Below are 20720 nucleotides of genomic sequence, written 5' to 3'. Positions count from 1 at the left end.
ACCAACAAAGGACAACAAAAAACAAAATAAGGAGGGAGAAAATTAAATATGAGAGTAAGCTAGCCAGTAATATAAAGGAAGACTGTAAGAGTTTCTTGAGATCTGTAAAGGGCAAAAGAGAGGCAAAAGTGAACTTTGGGCCACTGGAAAATGATGCTGGAAGATAGTAATGGGGAACAAGGAAATGGCTGTGGAACTGAATGATTACTTTGTGATGGTCTTCATGGTGAAGGACAGGAGTAATTTCCCAGACATTCAGGAGAGTGAGGGGGCAGAGCTGAGTATGGTGGCTATCACCAAGGAGAAGGTGCTAGAAAAACTGAATGGCCTGAAGATGGATAAATCACCTGGCCCAGATGGACTGCACCCCAGAGTTTGAGGGGAGATAGCTGAAGAGATAGTGGAGGTGTTAGTGGTGATCTTTCAGGAATCACTAGAGTCAGGGAGGGTCCCAGAGGACTGGAAAATTGCTAACATGACACCCCTGTATAACAAGAGGGTAAGGCAAAAGACAGAAAATTACAGACTGTCAGGCCTTGATTGTGGTTCAGATCCTGGAATCCATTGTGAAGGATGAGATTTCTGAATACTTGGGAGTGTTTGGTAAAATAGGGCAAAGTCAGCTTGGACTCATCAATGGGAGGTAATGCTTGACAAATCTGCTAGAATTCTTTGAGCAAGTAACAAGCAGGTCAGACCAAGGAGAGACAATGGCTGTTATCTACCTGGCCTTTGACAAGGTGCCGCACAGGAGACTACTGAGTAATGTCCATAGTGTCAGAGGCAATGTGCTAGCATGGACAGAAGCTTGGCTGTCTGGCAGAAAGCAGAGAGTGGGAATGAAAGGGTCTTTTTCAGGATGGCAATCTGGGACAGTGGTGTTCCACAAGGCTCAGTGTTGGGACAACAAATTTTCACTTTATACATTAACAATCTAATGAAGGAACTGAGGGCATTCTGGCTATGTTTGCATATGATACAAAGATAAGTAGAGGGACAGAGGAGGTGAGGAGGCTGCAGCAGGATTTGGACAGGTTAGGGGAGTGGGCAAGGGTGTGTCAGATGGAGTACAACGTGGAGAAGTGTGAGGTCATGCACTTTGGTCGGAAGAGTAGAGGCATGGATTCTGAAGTCTGAAGTGCAAAGAGACTTGGGAGTTTTTTTAGATTAGATTACTTACAGTGTGGAAACAGGCCCTTCGGCCCAACAAGTCCACACCGACCCGCCGAAGCGCAACCCACCCATACCCCTACATTTACCCCTTTAACCTAACACTACGGGCAATTTAGCGTGGCCAATTCACCTGAGTTCTAGTCCAGGATTCTCTCCAGGTGAACTTGCAGGTTAGGAAGGCAAATGCAATGATGGCACTTATCTTGAGAGGACTTGAATGTAAAAGCAGGGGTGTACTTCTGAGGCTCTGGTCAGACCATATTTGGAGCATTGTGCACAGTTTTGGGCCCCATATCTCAGGAATGTGTTCAGTGGAGGTTCATGAGAATGGTCCCAGGAATGAAAAATTTGACATATGAGGAATGTTTGAGGTCCCTGGGTCTACACTGGATGGAATTTCAAAGGATTATGGGGGATCTAACTGAAACATACAGAATATTGAATGGGCTGGACAGAGTGGAGGTTGGGAAGATGTGTCCATTGGCAAGAGAGACAAGGACCCAAATTAATCCAGTGAACCACCTCTGAACTGCCTCCAAACCAATTACATCTATCATCAAGTAAGGGGACCAAAGCTGTTAATAATACTTCAGGTGTAGCCTCATTAATGCCTTGTATAATTGAAGTAACACTTCTCAACTCTATTCCTTCAATAAATGTACAAGTTTATTGTGGGAGGAAACCCACGCGGACACAGGGAGAACATGCAAGCTCCACACAGACAGTCACCCGAAGGCAGGGTCAGTGAGTCAGTGTGGACTTGTTGGGCCGAAGGGCCTGTTTCCACACTGCAGGGAATCTAATCTCAGGATCAAACCCAGGTCTCTGGTGCTATGAGGCAGCAGTGCTAACCACTGAGCCACTGTGCTGCTCAATTTGGGAATGCAAATTCTCTGAATACTTGATATCAGAAAAGGTATCCTGTGTACTCTCTACAGTGAATACTATATAGATTATGATTCTGGGAGTGTGCGTGCTGTGTATTCAATGTAAAGGATTATGGTACTGTGTATTAAGCTCTTGACTTAGCTTCTTTCCTGTGCTAAACTTATTGTTGTGAGATGGAGACAGACAGGAGAATCAAGTCCTACCTCTCTATCCACAATGCAGTAAAACTAAAACCTTCAAAGATCCTCAAAATTGACCCCAATGGTTCCTGACCAGATCTTTTGAATAACCAATCCCAGTCCTTGTACATAATCAATTCCAGAAAATGAGCTTGTATCTTAAACAAAAGTATTAGCAATTTATTAACAGCACAGCAAATGTAGCAGAGCAAAAATTAAACAACAAAGCAATCTAATTAATGCCTAAGATTTAAACCCAATTACCTTGGTTTTTAACTCCACTCATACAAAAGACAGACAGACAGGCAAACACACCTGAAGGCTAAATTGAATATAACTGGCCAGATTACTAAAGTGATTTTCACAATACATAGTTCCACAGTTATGGATGATTGTTTCTTGTTTGATTTTCTGAAGATCCTATCCATACCACCCTTTCAGTTAACCCTGGGGAGGTTTCAGTAATATGTTGAACTTAGCTTATATTCTCTAAACTTGCAATAGCTGATTATCGGTGATTCGGCATGGAGCTTTCAAACCTTCCTGCTGTAGCATCAATACCCAAGCATCTTTGAGAAACACAGGCCGAAGACCAGTTCAAATTCTCTGAACCATCTCTCTGTTTAACTATCATATTTCCTTCCAGACTCGCTGGCACCAATTCCCAGATCCTTTTGAACACAAGCTGCTGCCCACAAGTCCAAAGGTAATCTTCATCTTACAGTTCACAGTTCCAAGCCAAGACTGAGAAAAAGAATCAAACAAAACAATGAAAAATCAGCAAGAATGCTAACGCTATCCTTGATACAGCTTCAGTACCTTCTGTTGTTTTATTTCATAAAAATCAAAAACTTTGCGCCATTTAAGAGGCATCTGGATGGTAACATGAATGAGGGAGTAGAGGGATACAGACCGAATAAGGGCAGAAGGTTTGTTTTTTACTTTAGTTAGAACATTATGATTAGCATAGGCTTGGAAGGCCAAAGGGGGCCTGTTCCTATGCTTTACATGTCTTTTGCTCTTTTGTTTATCAGCAATTCTTTTCCACCAACTGTATCCCAGTACTCTGATGTGGGAATAATAATAACTTCTTATTCTAAGATGATTTTATTAATTTGAACTCCCTTTCTTAGGAATTCTGTGTAACTATTGGCACTCCATTGGGCAGAGCTCAATATATGCTTCCCTCTCGAATGGTTTCCCAATACTGACCCAAAAATGAAAGTCACAGTTTGGAAAGATCTCCCGCTAAACCCGCTGGGTCATCCACTTGGGATTCTGGTTCACTTCCTGTCACTAAGGAACATGGATAGTGTAGATTTTAAAGTTAATTGTTAATGCCAAATGCATAGAAAAATCCATATATTTAACTCAGAATTCTAAGAACCCGAACTATAAACAATATTAAAGCACGTATGCAAGTCTCACAGTTTCATTACATTCACAAAATAACAGTGTACATAACAATCACACTCCCAAGATCAAGGGACAGACAGTACTCACAACCCAAGATCAGACAATGCACAGCATTGATGTTCCTGAGATTGTAGTGTATGTATAAAACAATCGTACTTCTGGTATCAGAACACACAATACTCACATTTCTCAATAGCACAGAATAAACAGCACGCACCGACCCAAAGTCAGAGAACACATAGGGTTCACACTCCTGAAAACGCAGCATTTGGAGGGATTAAGTTAGAAGGAAAGGCTGGATAGCCTGGGACTTTTTTCCCTAGCATGTAGGAGGTTGTGGGGTGACCTTATAGATGATATAAAATCATGAGGAAGTTAGATAAGATGACTAGCAAAGCTCATTTTACCTAGGGTAGGGGATTCCAAAACTAGAGGGCAGAGGTTGAAGGTGAGAGGGGAAGATTTAAGAGGGACCTGGCAGGGCAACGTTTTCACACAGAGGATGGTTTGTATGTGGAATGATCTGCCGGGGAGGTGCTGGCTGCTGGTACAATGCAACATTTAAAAGATATTTGGACAGGAATGTCACTAGGAAATGTTAAGAGGGATATGGGCCTAACGCAGGAAAATGGGACCAATTTAGTTTGTGAAACATGATTGGCATGGATGAGTTGGAGCGAAGAGTCTGTTTCCGTGCTGTATGACTCTCTGACTCTGTAACAGCATATACCCAGGCACACAGAATATTCAGCAATCCATTGCAGAAAACTGAGTAAACATTGCACTTGTGTTCCTGATTGTACAGCATACGCAGCACTCAGAATGGAAAATCCACAACATACATTCCCAAAAACAATATATACACAAGGCTCATTCCAGAGAACAGAAACTCACTCTCCCAAATACACAGGATATATAACACTTATGTTCTCAGCAAGGAGAAAGTGAGGACTGCAGATGCTGGAGATCAGAGCTGCAAGTGTGTTGCTGGAAAAGCGCAGCAGGTCAGGCAGCATCCAAGGAGCAGGAGAATCTACGTTTTGGGACATAAGCCCTTCTTCAGGAATCCTGCATTCCTGAAGAAGGGCTAATGCCCGAAACGTCAATTCTCGTGTTCCTTGGATGCTGCCTGACCTGCTGCGCTTTTCCAGCAACACATTTTCAGCGACGTTCCCAACAACACAACTCTCACCTTTGTGAGAATAGAGAGTACACAGCACTGAGTCATGGGGACATAGAAGAGACAGGATTCACAATGCCAGTAACTCAGTGTATACAGCACTCACATTCCCCAAAATACAAGAGTGTACAGCACTTAGACTCCAAGGACCATAGAGTACACAGAAATCAGTCCCTAGAACAGAGAATATATGGCACACACGTTCCCATGCACGGTGTACATAGTGTGCACACTCCCAGCAACACAAAATGCAGCATTCACATCCCTGACAACAAGGAGTACACCAGTCTCACTCTATTACAGACAGAGGATACCCAGTAGTCCCAATGACCCGAACGTATAGAACACACAATGCAAACACTGAGCTCAAAGAACACACACAGATGGAGAGACAGATAAGGCAGTAACTGCAGAGTTCTCAATTTGTATTCTAGTTCCACATTTCATTGATGGTAAAATTGCTTTCCAAAAGACATATTTGTCTCTCAGATCCAGACGTTGTTAATTAAATCCACTTCTGCTTTCTGCCGCATCCTAAATGCATCCCTCTCCTCAAATCAAAGATCCTTGTTGTTTTGGAAACCTCCAGATCCTATCGGAATATTCCATAAACACACGTGTGAGCAATGCTTTCCCTTTGACTATTGTGGGCAGGACGAGAGTGTGTCTGGGCTGAACCACATTGAAATGAGTTAGACAATAGAGCGAGTTGATCCTGTCTGTGAGACGCTTCCAACATAAAGAGCTGGCCAGAAACAGTCCCCAAATACTGGACCACACATATGTAAAAAACCAATTGTTATTCTACCAACAAAGTTTACAAACTACAAAGCAATGACTGGGATTAGCATCTGGCAACATGATGCTTCCACACACGATCTGGGAAAAAGCAGCTTGGGTGGTCTTCCAAAGCAAGGCATCAGTGACACTGAAACCAGTCCTGACTCTGAGTCAGAGTCCCAGGGCTGATCCCTCACTCAGGTTTAGACTATAAAGGTGGCTGCTGCCTGTCCGAACTCGGCCCAGTCTCTCCGATCGCAGTACACAGACCGGAGAAACTGAGAGGGAGAAGGCGGAGAGAGAGGATACTGAGAGGGAAGAAACTGAGAGGGAGGATACTGACAGGGAGGATACTGAGAGGGAGGATAACGACAAGGAGGAAACTGAGAGGGAGGATACTGACAGGGAGGAAACTGAGAGGGAGGATACTGAGAGGGAGGAAACTGAGAGGGAGGATAATGACAGAGAGGAAACTGAGAGGGAGGAAACTGAGAGAGAGGAGTCTGAGAGGGAGGATACTGTAAGGGAGGATACTGAGAGGGAGGATGCTGAGAGGGAGGAAACTGACAGGGAGGAAACTGAGAGGGAGGATACTGAGAGGGAGGATACTGTAAGAGAGGATACTGAGAGGGAGGATACTGAGAGGGAGGAAACTGACAGGGAGGATACTGAGAGGAAGGAAATTGAGAGGGAGGATACTGACAGGGAGGAAACTGAGAGGGAGGAGAACGACAAGGAGGAAACTGAGAGGGAGGATACTGACAGGGAGGATACTGAGAGGAAGGAAATTGAGAGGGAGGATACTGACAGGGAGGAAACTGAGAGGGAGAATACTGAGAGGGAGGATACTGTAAGAGAGGATACTGAGAGGGAGGATACTGAGAGGGAGGATTGTGAGAGGTAGGAAACTGAGAGGGAGGATAGTGAGAGGGAGGATACTGAGTGGGAGGATACTCAGAGGAAGGAAACACAGAGGGAGGATACTGACAGGGAGGATACTGAAAGGGAGGACATGAGAGAGGATACTGAGACGGAGGATACTGAGAGGGATGATACTGACAGGGAGGATATTGTCAGACAGGAAACTGAGAGGGACGATACTGAGAGGGCAGATACTGAGAGGGAGGATACTGAGAGGGAGGATACTGACAGGGAGGATTCTGAGATTGAGGATACTGAGAGGGAGGATACTGACTGGGAGGAAATTAAGAGGAGGAAACTGAAATGGGAGAGTGAGAGGGAGGATAGTGAGAGGGAGGAAACTGAGAGGAAGGAAACTCAGAGGGAGGATACTGACAGGGAGGATAGTGAGTGGGTGGAGTCTGAGAGGGAGGAAACTGAGAGGTTGGAAACTGAGAGGGAGGATACTAAGAGAGAGGATACTGACAGGGAGGATACTGAGAGGGAGGACACAGAGAGAGAGGATACTGAGAGGGATGATACTGACAGGGAGGAAACTGAGAGGGAGGATACTGTCAGACAGGAAACTGAGAGGGAGGATACTGACAGGGAGGATACTGAGAGGGAGGAGACTGAGAGGTAGGATACAGACAGGGAGGATACTGAGAGGAAGGAAACTGAGAGGGAGGAAACTGAGAGGGAGAAAACTGAGACTGAGGATAATGAGAGGAAGGAAACTCAGGGAGAATAATGACAGGGAGGATACTGAGAGGGAGGATAGTGAGAGGGAGGAAACTGAGAGGGAGGATACTGACAGGGAAGATACTGAGAGGGAGGACACAGAGAGAGAGGATACTGAGAGGGAGGATACTGAGAGGGATGATACTGACAGGGAGGAAACTGAGAGGGACGATACTTAGAGGGAGAATACTGAGAGGGAGGATACTGACAGCGAGGATACTAACAGGGAGGATACTGAGAGAGAGGATACAGACCGGGAGGAAACTAAGAGGAAGAAACTGAAATGGGGAAACTGAGAGGGAGGATACTGTAAGGGAGGACACTGAGAGGAAGGAAACTGAGAGGGAGGATACTGGGAGGAAGGAAACTCAGAGGGAGGATACTGACAGGAAAGATACTGAGAGTGCGGAGTCTGAGAGGGAGGAAACTGAGAGGGAGGATACTGAGAGGTAGGATACTGACAGGGAGGATACTGAAAGGGAGGACACTGAGAGAGAGGATACTGACAGGGAGGAAACTGACAGAGAGGATACTGAGAGGGAGGATTCTGAGCGGGAGGATACTGAGAGGGAGCATACTGAGAGGGAGGAAAATGATAGGGATGAAACTGAGAGGGTGGATAATGAGAGGGAGGATACTGAGAGGAAGGAAATGGTGAGGGAGGATACTGAGAGGGAGGAAACTCAGAGGGAGGATACTGACAGGGAGGATACTGAGAGAGAGCCTACTGTGAGGGAGGATATTGAGAGGGAGGATACTGAGAGGGAGGAAACTGAGAAAGAGGAAACTGAGAGGGAGGATACTGACAGGGAGGATACTGAGAGAGAGCCTACTGTGAGGGAGGATATTGAGAGGGAGGATACTGTCAGACAGGAAACTGAGAGTGAGGATACTGACCGGGAGGATACTGAGAGGGAGGAAACTGAGAGGGAGGATACTGAGAAAAAGGAAACTGAAAGAGAGGATACTGAGAGGAAGGAAACGGAGAGGGAGGAAAGTAAGAGGGAGGAAACTGAGAGGGAGGATACTGAGAGGGAGGATACTGACAGGTAGGAAACTGAGAGGGAGGATATTGACAGGGAGGACACTGAGAGGGAGAATACTGACAGGGAGGAAACTGCGAGGCAGGATACTGAGAGGGAGGATACTGACAGGTAGGAAACTGAGAGGGAGGATACTGAGAGAGAGGATACTGAGAATGAGGATATTGAGAGGGAGGATACTGTCAGACAGGAAACTGAGAGGGAGGATACTGAGAAAAAGGAAACTGAGAGAGAGGATATTGAGAGGGACGATACTGAGAGGAAGGAAACGGAGAGGGAGGAATGTAAGAGTGATGAAACTGAGAGGGAGTATTATCAGCCGGAGGATACTGAGAGGGAGGATACTTTGAGGGAGGAAACTGAGAGGTAGGATACTAAGAGGGAGGAAACTGAGAGGTAGGATACTGACAGGGAGGATACTGAAAGGGAGGACACTAAGAGGGAGGAAACTGAGAGGGAGGAAACTGTCAGACAGGAAACTGAGGGGGACGATGCTGAGAGGGCGAATACTGAGAGGGAGGATAACGAGAGCGAGGATACTGACAGGGAGGATACTGAGAGGGAGGAGACTGAGAGGGAAGATACTGAGCGGGAGGATACTGAGATGGAGGAAACTGTGAGCGAGGAAAGTGAGAGGGAGGAAACGGAGAGGGAGGATAATGACAGGGAGGATACTGAGAGAGAGGATACTGAAAGGGAGGAAATTGAGAGGGAGGATACTGTCGGACAGGAAACTGAGAGGGAGGATACTGAGAGGAAGGAAACACAGAGGGAGGATAATGACAGGGAGGATACTGAGCAGAAAGATAGTGAGAGGGAGGAGACTGAGAAGGAGGATACTGAGAGGGAGGATACTGAGAGGGAGGATACTGAGAGGGAGGATCCTGACAGGTAGGAAACTGAGAGGGAGGATATTGTCAGACAGGAAACTGAGAGGGACGATGCTGAGAGGGCGAATACTGAGAGGGAGGATAACGAGAGCGAGGATACTGACAGGGAGGATACTGAGAGGGAGGAGACTAAGAGGGAGGAAACTGAGAGGGAGGAAACTGAGAGTGATGAAACTGAGAGGGAGGATAGTGAGAGGGAGGATACTGAGAGGGAGGATACTGAGAGGGAGGATACTGAGAGGGAGGGTACTGAGAGGGAGAATACTGACAGGGCGGACACTGAGAAAAAAGGAGACTGAGAGGGTGGGTCCTGAGAGAGAGGAAACTGAGAGGGTGGATACAGAGGGAGGATACTGATAGGGAGGATGCTGACAGGTTAGATACTGAGAGGGAGAATACTGAGAGGGAGGATACAGAGAGTGAGGAAACTGAGAGAGAGGAAACTGAGAGGTAGGATACTGACAGGGAGGATACTGAAAGGGAGGACAATGAGAGAGAGGATACTGTGACGGAGGAAACTGAAAGGGATGATACTGACAGGGAGGAAACTGAGAGGGATTAAACTGAGAGGGAGGATATTGTCAGACAGGAAACTGAGGGGGACGATACTGAGAGGGCGAATACTGAGAGGGAGGATACTGACAGGGAGGATACTGAGAGGGAGGATACTGACAGGGACGATACTGAAAGGGAGGACATGAGAGAGGATACTGAGACGGAGGATACTGAGAAGGATGATACTGACAGGGAGGATATTGTCAGACAGGAAACTGAGAGGGACGATACTGAGAGGGCAGATACTGAGAGTGAGGATACTGAGAGGGAGGATGCTGACAGGGAGGATTCTGAGATTGAGGATACTGAGAGGGAGGATACTGACTGGGAGGAAATTAAGAGGGAGGAAACTGAGAGGGAGGATACTGAGAGGGAGGATACTGACAGGTAGGAAACTGAGAGGGAGGATATTGACAGGGAGGACACTGAGAGGGAGAATACTGACAGGGAGGAAACTGCGAGGCAGGATACTGAGAGGGAGGATACTGACAGGTAGGAAACTGAGAGGGAGGATACTGAGAGAGAGGATACTGAGAATGAGGATATTGAGAGGGAGGATACTGTCAGACAGGAAACTGAGAGGGAGGATTCTGAGAAAAAGGAAACTGAGAGAGAGGATATTGAGAGGGACGATACTGAGAGGAAGGAAACGGAGAGGGAGGAATGTAAGAGTGATGAAACTGAGAGGGAGTATTATCAGCCGGAGGATACTGAGAGGGAGGATACTTTGAGGGAGGAAACTGAGAGGTAGGATACTAAGAGGGAGGAAACTGAGAGGTAGGATACTGACAGGGAGGATACTGAAAGGGAGGACACTAAGAGGGAGGAAACTGAGAGGGAGGAAACTGAGAGGGAGGAAACTGTCAGACAGGAAACTGAGGGGGACGATGCTGAGAGGGCGAATACTGAGAGGGAGGATAACGAGAGCGAGGATACTGACAGGGAGGATACTGAGAGGGAGGAGACTGAGAGGGAAGATACTGAGCGGGAGGATACTGAGTGGGAGCATACTAAGAGGGAGGAAACTGAGAGGGAGGATACTGACCGGGAGGATATTGAGATGGAGGAAACTGTGAGCGAGGAAAGTGAGAGGGAGGAAACGGAGAGGGAGGATAATGACAGGGAGGATACTGAGAGAGAGGATACTGAAAGGGAGGAAATTGAGAGGGAGGATACTGTCGGACAGGAAACTGAGAGGGAGGATACTGAGAGGAAGGAAACACAGAGGGAGGATAATGACAGGGAGGATACTGAGCGGAAGGATAGTGAGAGGGAGGAGACTGAGAAGGAGGATACTGAGAGGGAGGATACTGAGAGGGAGGATACTGAGAGGGAGGACACAGAGAAAGAGGATACTGAGAGGGAGGATACTGGGAGGGAGGATACTGAGAGGGAGGACACTGAGAGGGAGGATACTGAGAGGGAGGATACTGAGTGGGAGGATACTGAGAGGGAGGAAACTGAATGGGAGGATACTGAGAGGGAGGATACTGTCAGGCCGGATACTGAGAGGGAGGATAATGACAAGGAGGAAACTGAGAGGGCGGAAACTGAGAGAAAGGAAACACAGAGGGAGGATACTGAGAGGGAGGATACTGAGAGGGAGGATACTGACAGGGAGGATACCAAGAGAGAGGATACTGTGAGGGAGGATATTGAGAGGGAGGAAACTGAGAAAGAGGAAACTGAGAGGGAGGATAGTGAGAGGGAGGATAGTGAGAGGGAGGATAGTGAGAGGGAGGAAACTGAGAGGGAGAAAACTGAGAGGGAGGATAGTGAGTGGGTGGAAACTTAGAGGGAGGATACTGAGAGGGAGGAAAGCGTGAGGGAGGATAGTGAGAGGGTGGATACTGAGAGGAAGGGTCCTGAGAGGGAGGAATCTGAGAGGGAGGATACTGAGAGGGAGGATACTGAGAGAGAGGACACTGGGAGAGAGGATACTGAGAGGGAGGAAACTGGGAGGGAAGATACTGAGAGGGAGGAAACTGAGAGGGAGGATACTGGGAGAGAGAATACTGAGAGGGAGGATACAGAGAGGGAGGATACTGAGAGGGAGGAAACTGACAGGGAGATAATAGAGAGGCAGGATACTGAAGGGGGGATACTGAGAGGGAGGATACTGAGAGGGAGGATACTGAGAGGGAGAATACTGAGAGGGAGGATACTGAGAGGGAGGAAACTGAGAGGGAGGATACTGGGAGAGAGAATACTGAGTGGGAGGATACAGAGAGGGAGGATACTGAGAGGGAGGAAACTGACAGGGAGATAATAGAGAGGCAGGATACTGAAGGGGGGATACTGAGAGGGAGGATACTGAGCGGGAGAATACTGAGAGGGAGGATACTGAGAGGGAGGATACTGAGAGGGATGATACTGAGAGGGAGGATAGTGTCAGACAGGAAACTGAGAGGGACGATGCTGAGAGGGCGAATACTGAGAGGGCGGATAACGAGAGCGAGGATACTGAGAGGGAGGATACTGAGAGGGAGGATACTGTCAGGCCGGATACTGAGAGGGAGGATAATGACAAGGAGGAAACCGAGAGGGCGGAAACTGAGAGGAAGGAAACACAGAGGGAGGATACTGAGAGGGAGGATACTGAGAGGGAGGATACTGTGAGGGGGGATACCAAGAGAGAGGATACTGTGAGGGAGGATATTGAGAGGGAGGAAACTGAGAAAGAGGAAACTGAGTGGGAGGATACTGAGAGGGAGGATACTGAGAGGGAGGATACTGAGAGGGAGGATACTGAGAGGGATGATACTGAGAGGGAGGATAGTGTCAGACAGGAAACTGAGAGGGACGATGCTGAGAGGGCGAATACTGACAGGGAGGAAACTGAGAGGGAGGTAATTGAGAGGGAGGATACTGAGTGGGAGGAAACTGACAGCAAGGATACTGACAGGGAGGAAACTGAGCGGGAGGATAAGGAGAGGGAGCAAACTGAGAGGGAGCAAACTGAAAGGGAGGATACTGAGAAGGAGGATACTGAGAGGGAGGATACTGAGAGGCAGGATACTAGGAGGGAGGATACTGAGAGGGAGTATACTGACAGGGCGGAAACTGAGTGGGAGGAAACTGAGAGGGAGGTAACTGAACAAGAGGAATCTGAGAGGGAGCAGACTGACAGGGGAAAGCATAGAGGATGGAAACTGAGAGGGAGGATACTGAGAGGGAGGACACTGAGAGGGAGGATACTGAGAGGGAGGATAGTGAGAGGGAGGACACTGAGAGGGAGGATACTGAGAGGGAGGATAGTGAGAGGGAGGATAGTGAGAGGGAGGATAGTGAGAGGGAGGAAACTGAGAGGGAGAAAACTGAGAGGGAGGATAGTGAGTGGGTGGAAACTTAGAGGGAGGATACTGAGAGGGAGGAAAGCGTGAGGGAGGATAGTGAGAGGTTGGATACTGAGAGGAAGGGTCCTGAGAGGGAGGAATCTGAGAGGGAGGATACTGAGAGGGAGGATACTGAGAGAGAGGACACTGGGAGAGAGGATACTGAGAGGGAGGAAACTGGGAGGGATGATACTGAGAGAGAGAAAACTGAGAGGGAGGATACTGAGAGGGAGGATACTGGGAGAGAGAATATTGAGAGGGAGGATACAGAGAGGGAGGATACTGAGAGGGAGGAAACTGACAGGGAGATAATAGAGAGGCAGGATACTGAAGGGGGGATACTGAGAGGGAGGATACTGAGCGGGAGAATACTGAGAGGGAGGATACTGAGAGGGAGGATACTGAGAGGGATGATACTGAGAGGGAGGATAGTGTCAGACAGGAAACTGAGAGGGACGATGCTGAGAGGGCGAATACTGAGAGGGAGGATAACGAGAGCGAGGATACTGACAGGGAGGATACTGACAGGGAGGAGACTAAGAGGGAGGAAATTGAGAGCGAGGAAACTGACAGTGATGAAACTGAGAGGGAGGATAGTGAGAGGGAGGACACTGAGAGGGAGGATACTGAGAGGGAGGATACTGAGAGAGAGGAAACTGAGAGGGTGGATACAGAGAGGGAGGATACTGAGAGGGAGGGTACTGAGAGGGAGAATACTGACAGGGCGGATACTGAGAAAAAAGGAGACTGAGAGGGTGGGTCCTGAGAGAGAGGAAACTGAGAGGGTGGATACAGAGGGAGGATACTGATAGGGAGGATGCTGACAGGTTGGATACTGAGAGGGAGAATACTGAGAGGGAGGATACAGAGAGTGAGGAAACTGAGAGAGACGAAACTGAGAGGTAGGATACTGACAGGGAGGATACTGAAAGGGAGGAAAATGAGAGAGAGGATACTGTGACGGAGGAAACTGAAAGGGATGATACTGACAGGGAGGAAACTGAGAGGGATTAAACTGAGAGGGAGGATATTGTCAGACAGGAAACTGAGGGGGACGATACTGAGAGGGCGAATACTGAGAGGGAGGATACTGACAGGGAGGATACTGAGAGGGAGGAGACTGAGAGGGAGGATACAGACCGGGAGGAAACTAAGAGGAAGAAACTGAAATGGGGATACTGAGAGGGAGGATACTGAGAGGGAGGATTGTGAGAGGTAGGAAACTGAGAGGGAGGATAGTGAGAGGGAGGATACTGAGAGGGAGGATACTGAGAGGGAGGACACAGAGAAAGAGGATACTGAGAGGGAGGATACTGAGAGGGAGGACACTGAGAGGGATGATACTGACAGGGAGGAAACTGAGAGGGAGGATACTGACAGGGAGGAAACTGAGAGGGAGAAAAGTGAGAGGGACGATACTGAGAGGGAGGATACTGAGAGGGAGGACACAGAGAAAGAGGATACTGAGAGGGAGGATACTGGGAGGGAGGATACTGAGAGGGAGGACACTGAGAGGGAGGATACTGAGAGGGAGGATACTGAGTGGGCGGAAATTGAGAGGGAGGAAATTGAGAGGGAGGAAACTGAGTGGGAGGATACTGAGAGGGAGGATACTGAGAGGGAGGATACTGTCAGGCCGGATACTGAGAGGGAGGATAATGACAAGGAGGAAACTGAGAGGGCGGAAACTGAGAGGAAGGAAACACAGGGGGAGGATACTGAGAGGGAGGATACTGAGAGGGAGGATACTGACAGGGAGGATACCGAGAGAGAGGATACTGTGAGGGAGGATATTGAGAGGGAGGAAACTGAGAAAGAGGAAACTGAGAGGGAGGAAATTGAGAGGGAGGATACTGAGTGGGAGGAAACTGACAGCAAGGATACTGACAGGGAGGATACTGAGCGGGAGGATAAGGAGAGGGAGCAAACTGAGAGGGAGGAAACTGAAAGGGAGGATACTGAGAGGGAGGATACTGAGAGGGAGGATACTAGGAGGGAGGATACTGAGAGGGAGTATACTGACAGGGCGGAAACTGAGTGGGAGGAAACTGAGAGGGAGGTAACTGAACGAGAGGAATCTGAGAGGGAGCAGACTGACAGGGGAAAGCATAGAGGATGGAAACTGAGAGGGAGGATACTGAGAGGGAGGACACTGAGAGGGAGGATACTGAGAGGGAGGATAGTGAGAGGGAGGACACTGAGAGGGAGGATACTGAGAGGGAGGATAGTGAGAGGGTGGATAGTGTCAGACAGGAAACTAAGAGGGAGGAAACTGAGAGGAAGTATGCTGAAAGGGAGGATACTGAGAGGGTGTGTCCTGAGAGGGAGGAAACTTACAGGGAGGATACTGAGAGGGAGGAAATGGAGAGGGAGGATACAGAGAGGGAGGATACTGAGAGGGAGGGTACTGAGAGGGAGAATACTGAGAGGGAGGATACTGACAGGGCGGATACTGAGAAAAAAGGATACTGAGAGGGTGGGTCCTGAGAGGGAGAATACTGAGAGGGAGGATACTGACAGGGCGGATACTGAGAAAAAAGGATACTGAGAGGGTGGGTCCTGAGAGGGAGGAAACTGAGAGGGAGGATACTGAGAGAGAGGAAATATAGAGGGAGGATACTGAAAGGGAGGATACTGAGAGAGACGATACTGACAGGGAGGAAATTGAGAGGGAGGCAACTGAGAGATAGGAAACTCAGAGGGTGGATACAGAGGGAGGATACCGATAGGGAGGATGCTGACAGGTTGGATACTGAGAGGGAGAATACTGAGAGGGAGGAAACAGAGAGTGAGGAAACTGAGAGGGAGGAAACTGAGAGGTTGGATACTGACAGGGAGAATACTGACAGGGAGGATACTGAAAGGGAGGACAATGAGAGAGAGGATACTGTGACGGAGGACACTGAAAGGGATGATACTGACAAGGAGGAAACTGAGAGGGAGGAAACTGAGAGGGAGGATATTGTCAGACAGGAAACTGAGGGGGACGATACTGAGAGGGCGAATACTGAGAGGGAGGATACTGACAGCGAGGATACTGACAGGGAGGATAGTGAGAGGGAGGAGACTGAGAGGGAGGAAACTGAGATTGAGGATACTGAGAGGGAGGATACAGACCGGGAGGAAACTAAGAGGAAGAAACTGAAATGGGGAGACTGAGAGGGAGGAAACTGACAGAGAGGAAACTGAGAGGGAGGAAACTGAGAGGGAGGATACTGACAGGGAGGATACCGAGAGAGAGGATACTGTGAGGGAGGATATTGAGAGGGAGGAAACTGAGAGGGAGTAAACCTAGAGGGAGGATACTGAGAGGGAGGATACTGACAGGTTGGATACTGAGAGGGAGGATACTGAGAGGGAGGATACTGACAGGGAGGAAACTGAGAGGGATGAAATTGAGAGGGAGGATACTGAGTGGGAGGATACTGACAGCAAGGATACTGACAGGGACGATACTGAGCGGGAGGATAAGGAGAGGGAGCAAACTGAGAGGGAGGAAACTGAAAGGGAGTATACTGAGAGGGAGGATACTGAGATGGAGGAAACTGAGAGGCAGGATACTAGGAGGGAGGATACTGAGAGGGAGTATACTGACAGGGCGGAAACTGAGAGGGAGGAATGTGAGAGGGAAGATACTGAGAGGTTGGAAACTGAGTGGGAGGAAACTGAGAGGGAGGTAACTGAGCGAGACGAATCTGAGAGGGAGCAGACTGACAGGGGAAAGCATAGAGGATGGAAACTGAGAGGGAGGATACTGAGAGGGAGGATAGTGAGAGGGAGGATAGTGAGAGGGTGGATACTGAGAGGAAGGGTCCTGAGAGGGAGGAATCTGAGAGGGAGGATACTGAGAGGGAGGATACTGAGAGAGAGGACACTGGGAGAGAGGAGACTGAGAGGGAGGAAATTGGGAGGGAGGACACTGTCGGACAGGAAACTGAGAGGGAGGATACTGAGAGGAAGGAAACACAGAGGGACGATAGCGAGAGGGAGGATACTGAGCGGGAGGATACTGAGAGGGAGGATACTGTCAGACAGGAAACTGAGAGGGAGGATACTGACAGGGAGGATACTGAGAGGGAGGATACTGAGAGGGATGAAACTGAGAGGCAGGAAACTGAGAGGGAGGAAACTGAGAGGGAGGATACTCAGAGGGAGGAAATTGGGAGGGAGGACACTGTTGGACAGGAAACTGAGAGGGAGGATACTAACAGGGAGGATACTGAGAGGGAGGAAACCGAGAGGGCGGAAACTGAGAGGGAGGATACTGTCAGACAGGAAACTGAGAGGGAGGATACTGACAGGGAGGATACTGAGAGGGAGGATACTGAGAGGGATGATACTGAGAGGAAGGAAACGGAGAGGGAGGAAAGTAAGAGGGAGGAAACTGAGAGGGAGGATATTGACAGTGAGGATAATGAGCGGAATGCAACTGAGAGGGAGGATATTGTCAGAATGGAAACTGAGAGGGACGATACTGAGAGGGCGAATACTGAGAGGGAGGATACTGACAGCGAGGATACTAACAGGGAGGATAGTGAGAGGGAGGAGACTGAGATTGAGGATACTGATAGGGAGGATACAGACCGGGAGGAAACTAAGAGGAAGAAACTGAAATGGGGATACTGAGAGGGAGGATACTGAGAGGGAGGAAACTGAGAGGGAGGATACTGGGAGGAAGTAAACTCAGAGGGAGGATACTGACAGGGAGGATACTGAGAGTGAGGATACTGAGAGGGAGGAAATTGAGAGGGAGGATACTGTCGGACAGGAAACGGAGAGGGAGGATACTGAGAGGAAGGAAACACAGAGGGAGGATAATGACAGGGAGGATACTGAAAGGGAGGACATGAGAGAGGATACTGAGACGGAGGATACTGAGAGGGATGATACTGACAGGGAGGATATTGTCAGACAGGAAACTGAGAGGGAGGATACTGAGCGGGAGGATAAGGAGAGGGAGCAAACTGAGAGGGAGGAAACAGAAAGGGAGGATACTGAGAGGGAGGATACTGAGAGGGAGGATACTAGGAGGGAGGATACTGAGAGGGAGTATACTGACAGGGCGGAAACTGAGAGGGAGGAAAGTGAGAGGGAAGATACTGAGAGGTTGGAAACTGAGAGGGAGGTAACTGAGCGAGAGGAATCTGAGAGGGAGCAGACTGACAGGGGAAAGCATAGAGGATGGAAACTGAGAGGGAGGATACTGAGAGGGAGGACACTGAGAGGGAGGATACTGAGAGGGAGGATAGTGAGAGGGAGGACACTGAGAGGAAGGAAACTGAGAGGGAGGTAACTGAGCGAGAGGAATCTGTAAGTGAGGAAACTGAGAGGGAGGATAGTGAGAGGGTGGAAACTTAGAGGGAGGATACTGAGAGGGAGGAAAGCGAGAGGGAGGATAGTGAGAGGGTGGATACTGAGAGGAAGGGTCCTGAGAGGGAGGAATCTGAGAGGGAGGATACTGAGAGGGAGGATACTGAGAGAGAGGACACTGGGAGAGAGGATACTGAGAGGGAGGAAACTGGGAGGGATGATACTGAGAGAGAGAAAACTGAGAGGGAGGATACAGAGAGGGAGGATACTGAGAGGGAGGAAACTGACAGGGAGATAATAGAGAGGCAGGATACTGAGAGGGGGGATACTGAGAGGGAGGATACTGAGAGGGAGAATACTGAGAGGGTGGATACTGAGAGGGAGGAAACTGAGAGGGAGGATACTGGGAGAGAGAATACTGAGAGGGAGGATACAGGGAGGGAGGATACTGAGAGGGAGGAAACTGACAGGGAGATAATAGAGAGGCAGGATACTGAGAGGGGGGATACTGAGAGGGAGGATACTGAGAGGGAGAATACTGAGAGGGAGGATACTGAGAGGGAGGACACTGAGAGAGAGGACACTGAGAGGGAGGATACTGAGAGGGAGAATACTGAGAGGGAGGATACTGAGAGGGAGGATACTGAGAGGAAGTATACTGAAAGGGAGGATACTGAGAGGGATGATACTGAGAGGGAGGATACTGAGAGGGTGTGTCCTGAGAGGGAGGAAACTGAGGGAGGATACTGAGAGGGAGGAAATTGAGAGGGAGGATACAGAGAGGGAGGATACTGAGAGGGAGGGTACTGAGAGGGAGAATACTGACAGGGCGGATACTGAGAAAAAAGGATACTGAGAGGGTGGGTCCTGAGAGGGAGGAAACTGAGAGGGAGGATACTGAGAGAGAGGAAATATAGAGGGAGGATACTGAGAGGGAGGATACTGAGAGAGACGATACTGACAGGGAGGAAATTGAGAGGGAGGCAACTGAGAGAGAGGAAACTGAGAGGGCGGATACAGAGGGAGGATACAGATAGGGAGGATGCTGACAGGTTGGATACTGAGAGGGAGAATACTGAGAGGGATGATACTGAGAGGGAGGATAGTGTCAGACAGGAAACTGAGAGGGAGGAAACTGAGAGGGTGGATAAAGAGGGAGGATACAGATAGGGAGGATGCTGACAGGTTGGATACTGAGAGGGAGAATACTGAGAGGGAGGAAACAGAGAGTGAGGAAACTGAGAGAGAGGAAACTGAGAGGTTGGATACTGACAGGGAGAATACTGACAGGGAGGATACTGACAGGGAGGATACTGAAAGGGAGGACAAAGAGAGAGAGGATACTGTGATGGAGGATACTGAAAGGGATGATACTGACAGGGAGGAAACTGAGAGGGAGGAAACTGAGAGGGATTAAACTGAGAGGGAGGATATTGTCAGACTGGAAACTGAGGGGGACGATACTGAAAGGGCGAATACTGAGAGGGAGGATACTGACAGCGAGGATACTGACAGGGAGGATAGTGAGAGGGAGGAGACTGAGGGGGAGGAAACTGAGATTGAGGATACTGAGAGGGAGGATACAGACCAGGAGGAAACTAAGAGGAAGAAACTGAAATGGGGATACTGAGAGGAAGGATATTGAGAGGGAGGAAACTGAGAGGGAGGAAACTGACAGAAAGGAAACTGAGAGGGAGGAATCTGAGAGGGAGGAAACTGAGACGGAGGAAACTGAGAGGGAGGAAATTGAGAGGGAGGATACTGGGAGGAAGTAAACTCAGAGGGAGGATACTGAGAGGGAGGATACTGAGAGTGAGGAGTCTGAGAGGGAGGAAACTGAGAGGGAGGATACTGACAGGAAGGAAACTCAGAGGGAGGATACTGACAGGCAGGATACTGACAGGGAGGATACCAAGAGGGAGGAAACTGAGAGGGAGGATAGTGACAGGCAGGAAACTGAGAGGGAGGATACTGAGAGGGAGGATACTGAGAGAGAGGATACTGAGAGGGAGGAAATTGGGAGGGAGGAAACACAGAGGGAGGAAAAAACAGGGAGGATACTGAGAGGGAGGAAGCTGAGTGGGAGGATAGTGAGAGGGAGGATACTGAGAGTGATGATGCTGACAGGGAGTAAACTGAGATGGAGGATACTGAGAGGGAAGATACTGAGAGTGATGATGCTGACAGGGAGGAAACTGAGAGGGAGGATACTGAGAGGGAGGATACTGACCGGGAGGAAACTAAGAGGAGGAAACTGAAATGGGGATACTGAGAGGGAGGATACTGAGAGGGAGGAAACTGAGAGGGAGGATACTGAGAGGGAAGATACT

This window comes from Chiloscyllium punctatum, chromosome 45 (genome assembly GCF_047496795.1).
Source record: "Chiloscyllium punctatum isolate Juve2018m chromosome 45, sChiPun1.3, whole genome shotgun sequence".
Taxonomy (NCBI): Eukaryota; Metazoa; Chordata; class Chondrichthyes; order Orectolobiformes; family Hemiscylliidae; genus Chiloscyllium; species Chiloscyllium punctatum.
Note: the sequence above shows the minus strand (reverse complement) of the source record.